The sequence below is a fragment of the Urocampus carinirostris genome, chromosome 1 (assembly GCF_059441175.1).
Source record: "Urocampus carinirostris isolate Australia breed hairy pipefish chromosome 1, RoL_Ucar_1.0, whole genome shotgun sequence".
In the NCBI taxonomy this organism is placed as follows: Eukaryota; Metazoa; Chordata; class Actinopteri; order Syngnathiformes; family Syngnathidae; genus Urocampus; species Urocampus carinirostris.
Window position 1 is genome coordinate 33,136,130 of NC_142349.1, and position 13,388 is coordinate 33,149,517.

The 13,388-nt window shown below is 38.8% G+C and overlaps 1 protein-coding gene across 2 annotated transcripts in view; it reads left to right on the plus strand.

Annotated features, from left to right (window-relative positions):
- The first annotated feature begins 382 nt into the window (after positions 1 to 382).
- The window catches only part of ptprsb (protein tyrosine phosphatase receptor type Sb), a 157,509-nt gene continuing 144,503 nt past the window's right edge, over positions 383 to 13,388 (plus strand). For both annotated transcript variants that reach the window (XM_088335831.1, XM_088335820.1), the window contains exon 1: positions 383 to 643. The gene's annotated coding sequence lies outside the window, so the exon portion shown is untranslated. The remainder of the gene's footprint in view (positions 644 to 13,388) is intronic.

A 13,388-nucleotide genomic window follows, 5' to 3' on the forward strand; every position in this document is an offset into this window, starting at 1 on the left:
ACTTAGTAAATCAACTTATTTACACAAATGATCTTTGTAGTTATTCTACATAGTGTTGCTGTGAGTAAATAGGAGCTGCGTTGTGTTTGTAAGGTTTACGGTTTAATAGGGGGAATTACAATCATTTATAGGGGGAGCAATTAGCTGAGGTTGACAGGTACGTTATTAGTGATATGTACTGGCTGTTTGCAGCCTTTCTTCACTTTATATGCATTTGCTAATAAAAATATCAGGGGATATCTGGTAAGCTAATGGAGATCATGGCTAGTGATGGGGAAGATACGGTTGCTATAGGAGACCTCTCCTGCATCACGTCATGCAACGGGGGGAGGGCAGTGAGGGAGGGGGGACGAGCTTCGACGTGTGCCATGAAGCTGGGAGGGGGGAGGGAGGAGGACATCCAGCCACAAGACAGTGCGCTTCTCAATGACATCAACCTGAAGCCCTACGACTGAACGAAAAGGCGTCGAGGAGAAGGGCGCCCCCCGCCTGCCATGCGTCCCCCTTTGTAAAGCACAACGTCTTTCTTCTTTTTGGAGTGGAGCGGGACTGTCGCTGGATTAAACTACAGTCGAGGGAGGCACTTACAGTTGTAAAGCCACCCATGTGGATCGCAGACGGCGCGGGTCCACTTCCTACCAAGGTAACCCCGGCGCACCCTCACACAGTCGCTTTCCTTGCTATTGCCGTTGTCCACGATTGAAAAAACGTGTGAGGCCGTTCGCTTGAGATTCGTGCCTTGCATCCCCATCCGCCCCCTTAACCCCCCCTCTTGTGGTTATTGTTGGCTGGGCTGCATGAGAGACCCATGTAGAGTGGAGAAGCATCCTTTGTTTATCAGTCACTTATATGCAAAGTCTCCGCAAGACATCTGGAATCAATTTTGCAAATGTATCACATTGTAGAAATTTCCGGGGAATTTTGATGTGTGTGTTGAAGGTTGCGTATGCGTGGTTCCGCGCGTTGCTGGGGGGAAAAAGGCAATTAGTTACAGTAACTAGTTACTTCATTTAAAAAAATAATTGTGTTACCCCTCAGATTACTTACTTACAGTAGCGTGTTATTCTGAAAGGAAATATCCAGTTACAAATTACTCTATATCCTTACATTAGAGCTGACCCCCTAAATCGGCTTAAAGGGACAGTGTGCAAAATTTAGTTCCTCCTATTGGTAAAATGAAAAAAAAAAAACATTCATTCAGCAAAACAAACATCGTTTGGAATAATGGGCAAAAATACACGAACTATCATACTAATGTTCATTTTCATAAATATTCATTGGTTGTGAAATTTGTATTTCTTTAACATACTGGAATTTATACCCAGTCGTGTTGTCTGGCATTTTGCTACTACGCGGTGCTCATTTGGGACTGTTTTTTTGCAATAGACAATACCGTGCCATCTAGTGTTCAAATATTATACTATGTACTTTTAAAATGGCCAAATAATAAAATAAATTGTATATACCATGGGTTTCTAGCACACATGCCATGGGCACCAGTGTGGCCTCAAAGGACAGTTGAGAAGCCAACTCCCCTGTTCTAAAGATAACTCGCCATAGCCTCGTAATTTTGATTTTCTTATAGATTTTTTTTTTATTGGTTTACTGAGTCTATTCAACCCTAGCTATAACAATTAACATGTTTATAACAGAGGAACAACATAATGATAGAATAATAAGTTATTTTGGAAATGCATATCAAACTGGGTTTCCTTTGCGCTAATGAGTAGCAAAAAGTATGTCTCGGCTTGAAAAAAGATCAGAGACCCCTGTGGATGCTATAAGGCCTTCAAATTTCTTGGCGTGTGCAATTTGAAGAGCTTGCAAACCAACACTTAGCTGAGACACTCCATATCATTTTTCTCTTTTGCCTTCAAAACACTCGAATATTTCCTCTTCCATCTCCTGGTAATGTCCAATATGTTTTGTTTTTCTACAGGCATGGTGTTTTGCAAAACTGATGTCACTAAAAAAGGCCGTAATTCACCACTCTTACTGTAAATTCTATGCTCACCTTTACACCATTGATATTGTTGTTTCTGTATAAGCCTTGCCCGCCCATTATTTGCCAGTGGTGACACACAAGCAAATCTGTGATTGTAAATGGACTCCCTTGATTTCAGTATTATCTTTATAGTTGTAAATACGGTTTGGATGCAAGTACAGTAAATGAGTCAGAAAGAATATCAGAATATCAGTGGGGAGAAATTATCTGTTCACCTACATCCCAACCTAATGTACATGTTGGTATTTGCGTCGGGCAACATCTTGAAGAGACAGAAGACATTGTAATTCTTAGTTTGTTTCTAAAAAGTTGCAGAGTAACCATGTTGTAAAGATAGTTGAGTTACAAAATGTTGCTAAAGCATTAAAATACACGTTACTGAAAAAAGTAAATGCATTCCAGGGACACGTTTCTTTGTAACGCGTCAGTCCCGAGACTGGTGGCACAGGTGGTAAAGTGGAAGGACTTACTTAAGCATGCAGATTGTTTTCTAGACAACAGACTAACTGCTGCAATCTGCTACTGCCAGGCTGTGCATAAAATAAAGAGCACGAGCATATATAATGGTGCTGTACTCTTGTATTTCTGTAATTACCCACAGTTGGGCTTTCTACATACACGGGCAGACTCCTGAGTGTCGTTTAATTATACATTGATTTACTTACTTGTGCACATTTCCCCACTACTGATGCTTGTTTTTAGGATTCCCGAGTTTCCCCACATATCGTGCAGTTTTGCCGGAACCCGGGAGTCCTTTTTCCGATGCACACACAGATGGGATCTTTTTCCCCCCGGGCGTAATGTGTTTGCTGGTTATTGTTCCAGACCATTTCCACATCCCTAATTATTTGAATCATTCATTCCTCATGCTTGAGTTCCCTTATTTAGTCTGTCCGGACCCCCACCCGCAACCCTCTTTCTACTCCAGGCTTTACCTTAACGAGAGACCAAGATGTGGATTTTTGCATTCGCCGGAGAGGAAGAGGTCACCGCGGAATAAATTCTTTAGTCATCCTCGTCTCCTCAAAGAAACCCCCAAATCCTCGTCCTCGTGGATATTCACTTAGGAGCTCCACAAAATCACTCATGGCATGAATTCCCTCAAATAGCATTTCACAGAGTTCAACTACGGGCCTCAATGCTTTCGCGCCTCTCTCGCCGAAGCCGGCCATTTTCGAAAATGCAAAATGACTAAAGCTCCCAACGGAGCAGCTTTGGTTGTCTGTCAAAGGGCGCATTGAAGTGTGGCGTCGTCCTCGCAGTTGCGGCCTGAAAGAACGAGGACATCAAGGAGGTTTTGATGCTGAGTTCAAAGTCACCTGTACAACGGGAAGACAAGAAGTCGGTTGTTCTTGAGGCCCCATGATTATTTGACCTTCGCGGGGATTTTTGAAAGAGTCAGGTTTTGTGCTAATGCAGCAAGTGGCATTTAGAAGGGAGCCAAGAAGCTGTCCTAGCTATGCAGTGTAGCGTGCTACTGACTGATTAATTCATAAGAAAAGTATTCAGACAGGCTATAAAAAGAAATTGGTGAGAGGTGCAACAACTAATTGGTTATCAAAATCATCGGCAAACAATTAAATGATTGATTCATACCTTTTGGATTAAAATTTGTCCACATTTCAGCCCTTTGACAAGAACTATTGGACAGTTTATAATAATACTTTATTCATTAGTGTAGCATCAACATAAATCCTTTTTGTGATGTCAAAATGTTGTAGATTTAAGATGTATGTATGAATTACAAATGAAATGGCCATTCTAATTGTGAAAATGCAAAGTTGTTTAACAAAGCATGCATTTATTTGTTAAAATTGATTAGCAACAGAATTCTTTCTGCACCGCTTATCCTCAGTAGAGTGGCGGGGGTGCTGGAACTCATTCCAGCTATCATCGGGCAGTGGGCAGGGGACACCCTGAACTGGTTGCCAGCCAGTCGCAGGGCAGACAGGCACAGACAACTCACTCATTCATTCACACCAATAAGGGACAATTTGGACCGGCCAATTAACTTGACATGCATGTTTTTGGAATGTGGGAGGAAACCAGAGTGCCCGGAGGAAACCCATGCAAGCACAGTGAGAACATGCAAACTCAGCACAGGAGGTTCGATCACATGACCTTAGAACTGTGCTGCACACGCGCTAACCACTGCGTCACTGTTCTGCCATGTTTTGTACATGATGGGACGCAGGTTTTGAAATATAAAACAGCTTTTTCATAACAATCCACAGATTGACCAAATATCAGTAGACATGTCTCCAAAGTGCTCTTATTTTAACAATGTGATTTCGCATTCGTTCTGTATAGCTCAGCAAAATATAAGGGCATGGAATACTAGACCAACGTCCTGTGGTCTGATGAGACCAAGACAGTTTTTTATTTCAAATAAAAATTCCTTAGAAAAAAATTCAAACACTGCACAATTCTTTTCTGACCTTGTTTCGGGGCTCACTGATACCTAGAACAGACATTTGATTTAGTCATTATAACTATAAATAAGATGAAAATTGCCACAAAAAACAAACAAATACAACTGTTTTGTATTTGAACTATAATTGAATGTCCATCTAGCTCACTTAAACACTGCTGTGTAAAAAGATGATACCTGCAACGAAACAGCAAGTTAAATATTAATTACATGAATGAATGGGCAACAAAAAACACTTAAGATTGAAGTGGGAACAAAACTCACTGTTAACTTCCTAACATGACAACACATGAACAACTGCAAATTAGTCCGGTACTGAAAACAAATTGTGTTTATGTCTGCAAAATCACTTAAGGTGTCATGAATCACAGTTTTGCCTCAACGTTCTGTGAATAACAACAGCTGCTAGGTGCACTTCACGCTTAACTGCAAAAGAACAGATGAGAAACAAAGATCAATATCTATCTATCTATCTATCTATCTATCTATCTATCTATCTATCTATCTATCTATCTATCTATCTATCTATCTATCTATCTATCTATCTATCTATCTATCTATCTATCTATCTATCTATCTATCTATCTATCTATCTATCTATTCGTGATGTTCTATGAGGTTCGTGTCTGGTACAAATAAATGAACCAACATCTTATTCATCATTTGATTCGCAGATCAAGAAAGCAATATATAAACTGTAGTATAGAAAAACATGTTCTATTGTCTTACCTTAAATTATAAATGAAGTCTATGCACTGCTCCATGTGAATGTAAACATTAATAGATAGAGAGTCCTGCGTTATGAAAAAAAAGTCCATGCAATGAGAAAAGAAATACTGAATGGATTGACTTACTATTAGCTTGCGTATATGATCACTAATTTTATTGTTTGAGGCTGGGGTCTGTGCCAAATCAGAATCATTGCTCTGACTATAGCCCTTTACCAGGAGGTACGAGAATTGCGTGCCTCATTTTGTATCTGCAGACGCTAGTCAAAGTAAGACGTTATATTGTCCCAATTGTATTAATAATACTCATCATAAAATGTGAAAATTCAGCGATTTTGAAAAATAAAATAAAAAAATTGCGGTCTAAACGAGAGAGAACTTTATCAATGATTAAATACAACCATGGAATATATTTATAAACTGATATTTTCATGATGATAGGTGAGACACAGTCTCACATGCCTTCCTGTACTGCACACTAATGTCTACATGTCTGTTAGTCTGTTGGCTGGTCGGTTGTCCGTTCGGCCGTCTGCCTATAAATACATACAGTAGCTGCGCAATCCCGAGACCTTGTGGAGCGACTGTAAGCACACGCGCATTCATTTTTAAAGGTGGCCGTTTGCCGTGACGGTTAGCCTGCGTGCAGGTTTATGCGTGCACAAGGTTGAAGGCTACAAAATGTCAGGATGGTGACTTGCCTTGATGCCCTTCCCCAAATGAATCACTGGTTGCGATGTGTCAGCTGGGATGAATTATGCACACTCCCACACGACCTCTCAAGTCCTCTTCTCCTGTCCGCTTGCCTCTTGTTTTCCGTCAACCTTTGATCAGAGTTGACACTCGTGAAGACATCTTTGTTATCTTTCGACGTCACCTTGCCCCATTAGCAAAGAAGGGTGTGGTTTTAGCTACATCTGGCTGAAACCTTCATCAAAAGCACCTTCTCCATGGCTGGAGTCTAAATCTGCTTTCTTTGAAGTCCTTGTGTGGAGAACAGGGCTAAACTAATCAGAGGTTGTTACTCTATAAGCGAGGGAAGACGCGAGGCCATCGACTCGGGTTGACAGTTACATCGCTGAGTGACAGGAGCCATTAGGCCCGACTGACAAGATGGCTGACACAAGACAAGGCAAAATGCATCAGCAGAACTTACTCCAACATTGACTTTGAAGTGTTGAGGTTTGACAATGAGGGTTAAATGACATCATCAAAACTAAATGCTACCGTGTTTTCCGCACTATAGGGAGCACTGGCTTATTAAAACCCACCTCTCAAAAATAGTCTTTTGTTATATGGTTTTCATTTCTAAAGCCCCTTTCCCACTACACAGGTCCAGCCTTCCTCGCCTCGCACCACCTCTCCCCGGGCTCGGAGTACTTTTCCCAGTCACCTTTTTCATTACAGTCGTACTGCATGATACTGTGCCTTGATGTCAGCACGATGCACGGGCGGTATAGTCCCTCTTGTCGTGAAATTCGCGACCTACACTAAATCAAATTGGCTTATTTTCCCTGCAAACCTGTGACCATAAATGTTTTTAGGTGTAACATGTACATCCTACACAGATTAAAATGATAAAAAAACGTATAAATCAGGAAGAAAACAATTTTTGTAGGGGTGTAAAGTTATCACATTTGCATATCACGGGAAAGGTCCCCATTTCGAGACCGGGTGGAAACATATGTTGGCCTGTAGAACAATGTCCGCCACCAGGCTGTACTTACCCAAGACACACCATACGAAATGGTGCCTTTTCGGCCCTAGTGTTTAAGGGATGCAACCAACCAACTGACCACTTAACCGACTCTAGGGCCAGAAAATCAAACTTCAATAGGAATATGTGGTTATGAATGCATATGTTTGTGAGGATCCTTACTAACTGTATTAATCTATTTTTAGGCAAAATATTTAGATGTTATTGACGATTCTTTTGGTTCTATAAATGTTTTTTTTTTGGTTCTAAAACAGTTTGGGCAGTAAAAATTGTATTTGCAGAAGTTTATTTTAAATTATCATACTGTTAAATGATTTTACATTTTTGTACTTCAATTACGCTTTACTTAATTTCTAAAACTTTGTACAAATGTTAGATATTTCAGTTGTCATGTTGACTTGATAGTTTTAAGTGCAGTATCCTAGTTGCGTATAGTTTTTAATTGAGTTGTGAATATTTTATATTAGAGGTGAAAACTTTGTATTTTCTATTTATTCCTCTTTATATTGTATATTTTTCCAACTGGGGCACAACCATTATATTGTTGTAGCATCCATCTATCTATTATCTGCACCGCTTATCCTCAGTAGGGTCACGGGGGTGTTGGAGCCCATCCCAGCTGTCTTCGGGCAGTGGGCAGGGGACACCTTCAAGTGGTCACCAGTTGGTTGTAGCAATCCAATGATAATAAAGGTGATTGTGATCCTGAAATGCACCTATCTACCTGGAAATCCTGATGCAGTTTTGGGATGGCCCTCAATGCAATTAATAAATTATTGTCATATAAATAAACTTATTGTTTTGTAACTTGAAAGACACGTTTTTGTCATGGTTTGGTATGTCGTTGGCTTAAGGATTTCAATTATCAAAAGCATTAAAAAAACTGTTTGATCAAAATAATAGATAACAGATGTATTCATGTTATGTTCACACAAAAGTAGAAAAGTAAACATTTAAGAAGGTGCATCCCACCTTAGAAGTAAGGATACAAAGATGAATGATTCTTTGGACATTGCTTTGTGTTGGAGCCTGGAACGAAGACGGATGTCATCACCTTTGGGAAACTTGATTGCCAAACGAGGTGTCCGGGGGCAATAAAATATCTGAAATACGCAAATAGCATACACATTTTATATGCAATAGTAGGGGCTGAATGTAATTAACCAATCACATATGTTGTATTATATGTTGTATTTTACATTTCAACCGAATTGTAATATTATTAAAATACTCATTGTCATTCAAAACACACATTGGCTTTTAAGGCATACTCAAACCGTATTGCTAAATTAAGTTGGGTCAGAATAACTCGAGTTTGGCTCAAAAATGAACAAATATTTTTTTTAGAAAGACGAGATAAAAATGTCTACTCAAAGAAAGTAAGATTCCCCTGCATAAAAAGATAAAATCTTGCACATCATTTTGCTGATGTAGTTATTCTTAATTTACTAAAAAATTTCGCCAAAAAAAGTGAAAACATAGTAAAAAAATAAGTTTTTCTTCTCCTGGCTTAATATTTTTTTTCTAATTTCATTTTTTTTTCCAGGAAAAAGATAAGATTTTCTGAAACATGAAAAACTGGTTAGAAATATATTGTAGTAAAATCCAAAATTAAAGTAAAATTGTGAACCAAAATAGAATAACTTTATACACCTTAATTTTGGGTGACCTTATAATTCAAGCTTAAAAAAACGTGTCTGGAATGAATTTGTAATCATTTTTAACTGTGTGCCTCAAGATTTTTTAATAATAAAGTGTGCCTTGGCTCAAAAAAGGTTGAAAAACCCTGCTATGTTGTCATGGTACACCAGCAAATTTTATAATAAGCAATGACGGTTCACGGATCTCTTAACCGCATGCGTCGTCGGGGCGCCAATCTGGACACCCTTTGCCACTGTTGACGATACCTAGCATTTTAAATGAAAAGACCGATTTTAAATCAACTTATTTGTGAAGTAAAGACCAGTAATCTACTCATAAATTTAGACTTAATGGCAACGGAAAATAGTTAATACTGCATCGCAACGCATGCACTTTAGAAATGAAACATCTGTTAAACATTCAAACACAAAGAAATACTTATCTATTGTTTTTTGTTTTCATCGTTTACAACTAGAACCCACATGCGAAATTTTAGCAAATGGCTACTACGTTAGTCTACAGTCTTGCTTGTTGGAACCACTTCAATTTTGTTCCATCAAAATCCAGCTGGATTCGTTTATCGACTGCATCTCGCCAACTGACAACGGGGAAGAATTAGGTATATCACTGGAAAATATAGTTATTTGTTCAGGTAATACGCAGGCCCACAATGGTAAACCCAAAAACGCGTGGGGAGGAAGGCCAGGACCGTGTAGTGCAAAAGGGGCATACAGCGCACTGGACTATAAAGCACATGGAAATAAAACTACATCAAAAGCTAGGGTTGCATGAAAAAATAAACAAATGAATGTATTTGGATGAAAATAACTTGTTTCCTAGAACGTGAAATTATGTTCACATTATGGTATCTGGTTTCACTATTTAAACTAATTTTAGCGACAAACAATTAACATGTCGATCACAAGAAGTGACTCAAAGACCACTCAATATGTTTTTTAAAGGCAGAACAGTGACCGTATTCTTTTGGAATATAGGAGAAAACCAAAGCAGCCTATTCTCTGCACCGCTTATCCCCACTAATGTCGGGGGTGCTGAGGGCCATCCCAGCCATCTTCGGGAAGTAGAAAGAGGACACCCCGAACTGGATGCCAGCCAGTCTCTGTGACTAAGCAGTTTATCCACTTTATTTTTCGGTAAATAATGCCCACCGAATTACAATGCACAATTCTGTTTTTTAGGTGTGCCTTATAGTTCGTAAAATATGGTAGATATTTGAAATGGGTCTTCTTACTCACGCTATGATTTCAATTTTAACTTCACAAATATTTGAAACATAACAATAGAATACACAAAAAGCACCTAATTGCATAGAACGCCACATTGCTAGGTTACCATTGACATGCAGTAAGGGGAGGCAGGTGTGGTTGCGCCTCATCTGTCATCATGCAACATATCATTACACATATATTAAATAGTTGCATTTATTTAATGTTAGTTCTTTTTGAGTTAACTTCCCAAATTTTGTTTTTTCCTTTTTAAAATCTCTGATGCTTTTATTCAAAACGAATAATATGTAAGTATATTACTGTGCTGGGCGTCTGCAGCGTGAGGCACGCCAGAGGGCAATAGTTCCGAACCTAAGATTCTGATTTGGCGCACTTATCAGCCCCAAACAATTTCATTAGTAATAGTATCATCAAGCTAACAGCAAGACAAGTCACCAGTCGTTGTTTTGTAATGGAGGATTATCTCATATCTGTTGATACTTTTATTCATAAGGAGCAGCGCATGGACTTCGTTTGTAAATTGAAGGTGGAGAACGTAACTTCGTACTATTGTACTTGCTGACGCCATCCTCTGGCTAAAATCATCATTGCAGCCTCTGTCAAGCTCCTTTTGTCGTGCATGCAAATATGTGAATCTATTTGATGCACTCGAACTTCCATTTTCACCTTTTGGGGGGTTTGGGTTGGCATTCGGACTGTATCTGAAACAGCCCTTTTCTTACTTTCACCACTTTAATTCTAGAAAAAACTAAACCGCGACCGCGCGTGATATCACTCCATCTCCCCCCAACCCGCTTTCATCGAGCAAATACGACCCATGGCCAGAACACTGAGGGTAAAAGTAAGATAAGAGCAGATAGGTGCGGTGAAAAAAATAATATAACAGCTTTTTGAACTCAGTTTAGCATTGTTAACACATTCTTAATAGAGAACATATCTTATTTCAAGCTTTTTAAGAACACCTCAAACTATGCAACCCACCTCTAAACACCAAATGCGCTTTGTTTTTCAGACTTTGCTAGCCTAGCCCTAATCTTAGTCAGTAGGAACAGCCCATTGAAATACTAGTGGGAAATTTTGCATCTACTTCGAATATCGGATCGCGAATATTCAATATTTAATATTCACCAAACTGATTTCAAAAAAACTTGTTGGGTTGTGTCTTTCTTCTGTTATCATTTTAAAACCGAGCAGGTACAGTATGTCGTTATAGTGTCCCTGAGAGGCCAAATTGTTACTTTTTATCAAACGTTGCATGACAAAGGACCTAAAATGTTAATTTCTATTGTGAGTAATTGAGGTCTGGTCCTTCACAGCCACCAGCCTTGTGTGCAAAAACATGAGGCAAACATTTTTTTTTTTAAGATGGTGTGAAAATATTATTGCATTCCTTAATGCGATTTTCTCCCAATTTTGCTTCAGTGGCACCCAAAGCAGGGCATTGGTGGCAACAGGCCAACTGCCTTGGATATTATGCCAAGAGTTGCTAGGTGCTTTTTGTCTCGCTGAAGGACACATTTGCCTCCCAAGCCACAGCTGCACTTAGTCAGCATCAAGCTCACAAGTTTTTGTGCAGCAGTTTTAGCTTTGGGCTGCAGGCGTAGACTACCTTTGTGTGCTCTGTACATGCTTGCAGCCTGATGCACCACAAGCACTGCAAAACAGAGGACTTACCCTGGTTCTTGAATTCTTATGCGAAAGTAGACTCACTTCTTGGAACAGTGGTCTGAAATTCATGTGATTCATGTATGTAAAGCTGTACAAATAAGATTGATAAATTTGAGGCTGAGAGGGCTTCTTAACAAAGCAAAGTTATATTCACATAGATGTGAATGATTTATACATCAGAAGCCAAAAGCGTTTGTCGTGTCAATCCCATGAGTTTTTCAGACTTGATATATTTCACTTAATTTACTAGTGGCGGGTGATACTGGGAATTTTGATATCATTCCAAGTTCTCAAGTACAGTAATACATGGCAGTATTGATCGATACCTATCTAATATCAATACTGTTTGCTTGGAAATGTCATGATCATTGAATAATTAAATCCTCCCAGACAAAGAGTCTAGGCACGAAAACGTTTCACTTTTCCATTAAATGACTTTATTGCAAACTTTCACAGTATAAAAAAGAAATAGAAATACAGTAATCCCTCGGTTACTGGGTTAATGGGGACCAAAACCACCCGCGAAAAGTGAAAATCCGTGAAGTAGCGACGCCCCTTCAAAAATGCTTAAAAAAAATAAAAAATAATATATATATATATAATATATATTATTATTATTTTTTTAAATTATTTTATTTTATCATTATTGTTTTTTAGACATGCGAGCTCTGAACCCGCGAACGTGGAACCACGAAGTAGCGACGCCCCTTTAAAAATGCTTAAAAAAAACAAAACATTTTTTTTTTCAAATTATTTTATTTTATTATTATTATTTTTTAGACCCACAAAGCTCTGAACCCGCAAACGTGGAACCGCGAGGTTCCACTGTAGTCATAGTACAAAGGCCGAGACAGTCAAACTAAAAAGCAGCAATAAAAAAAAAATAGAAATACTGTAGTATACAGTGGGACCTCGCTACTTCGTGCTTCGACATTCGCGGATTCAGAGCTTTGCGGGCCTAAAAAATAATAATAATAAAATTAAATAATAAAAGAATTTGATTTATTTATTTATTTATTTATTTAAGCATTTTTGAAGGGGCGTCGCTACTTCGTGGTTCCATGTTCGCGGGTTCAGAGCTTTGCAGGTCCCAAAAATAATAATAATTAAAAAAAATAAAAATAAGAATATTAATAATAATTTTTACTTTGCGGATTTTCACTTATCGCGGGTGGTTTTGGTGCCCATTAACCGCGATAACCGAGGTCCCACTGTAATGTAATCTAAAGAACTAAAATACCAATATATTGAAGATTAAATTAAAGTGTTGACACTCTTTCCATTTCTTTCCTTTTATAAAACTTGTGAGAAACGTAACACAATTGGGTCCTGTTTCCTATCTGGTCCTGACAAAAAGTTATATACACTGGTAAAAATACTAGAAAGATCGCATTTTTAAACCGCTCGTACAACATTTTCTTTTTCTCAATCATTTCCTTCTTCGAATCAATGGTTGTATCTGTTGTCAACTTTACCTTCCCCTTATCACTAACTTTCATGGGACCCATTATTCGGGGCAGAAAAAGGAAATAAACAAAATCACCTTAAAGTGAGATGTGGTCCCTCTCAAAAAAAAATTGGGACAGCGCCGACTGACTGAACAGATCGGGTATGGCATTTTCGTCATGTACTGTGTAATTAACGCTCCCTTTTTTCATTTTCTTAGCATTATTCTGCCAGGGCAAAGGCTCGCGACACACTGAAAATGGGTCCGCAACTCACTTTTGGGTCCAACCCACCAGTTGAGAAATCATGATTTAGCTAATTTAGGTATACATAAGTATTTTTACAGTATTTTTACCACACCGTTTCAAGGTGGGTTAGTGGTTAGTGCACAGCCCCACAGGGTTCAAGACCAAATGCCGGACCTTCCCGTGTGGAGTTTGCATGTTCTCCCACATTCCCCCAAAACATGCATTTCAGATTAATTGGCCTGTTCAAATTGTCCCTG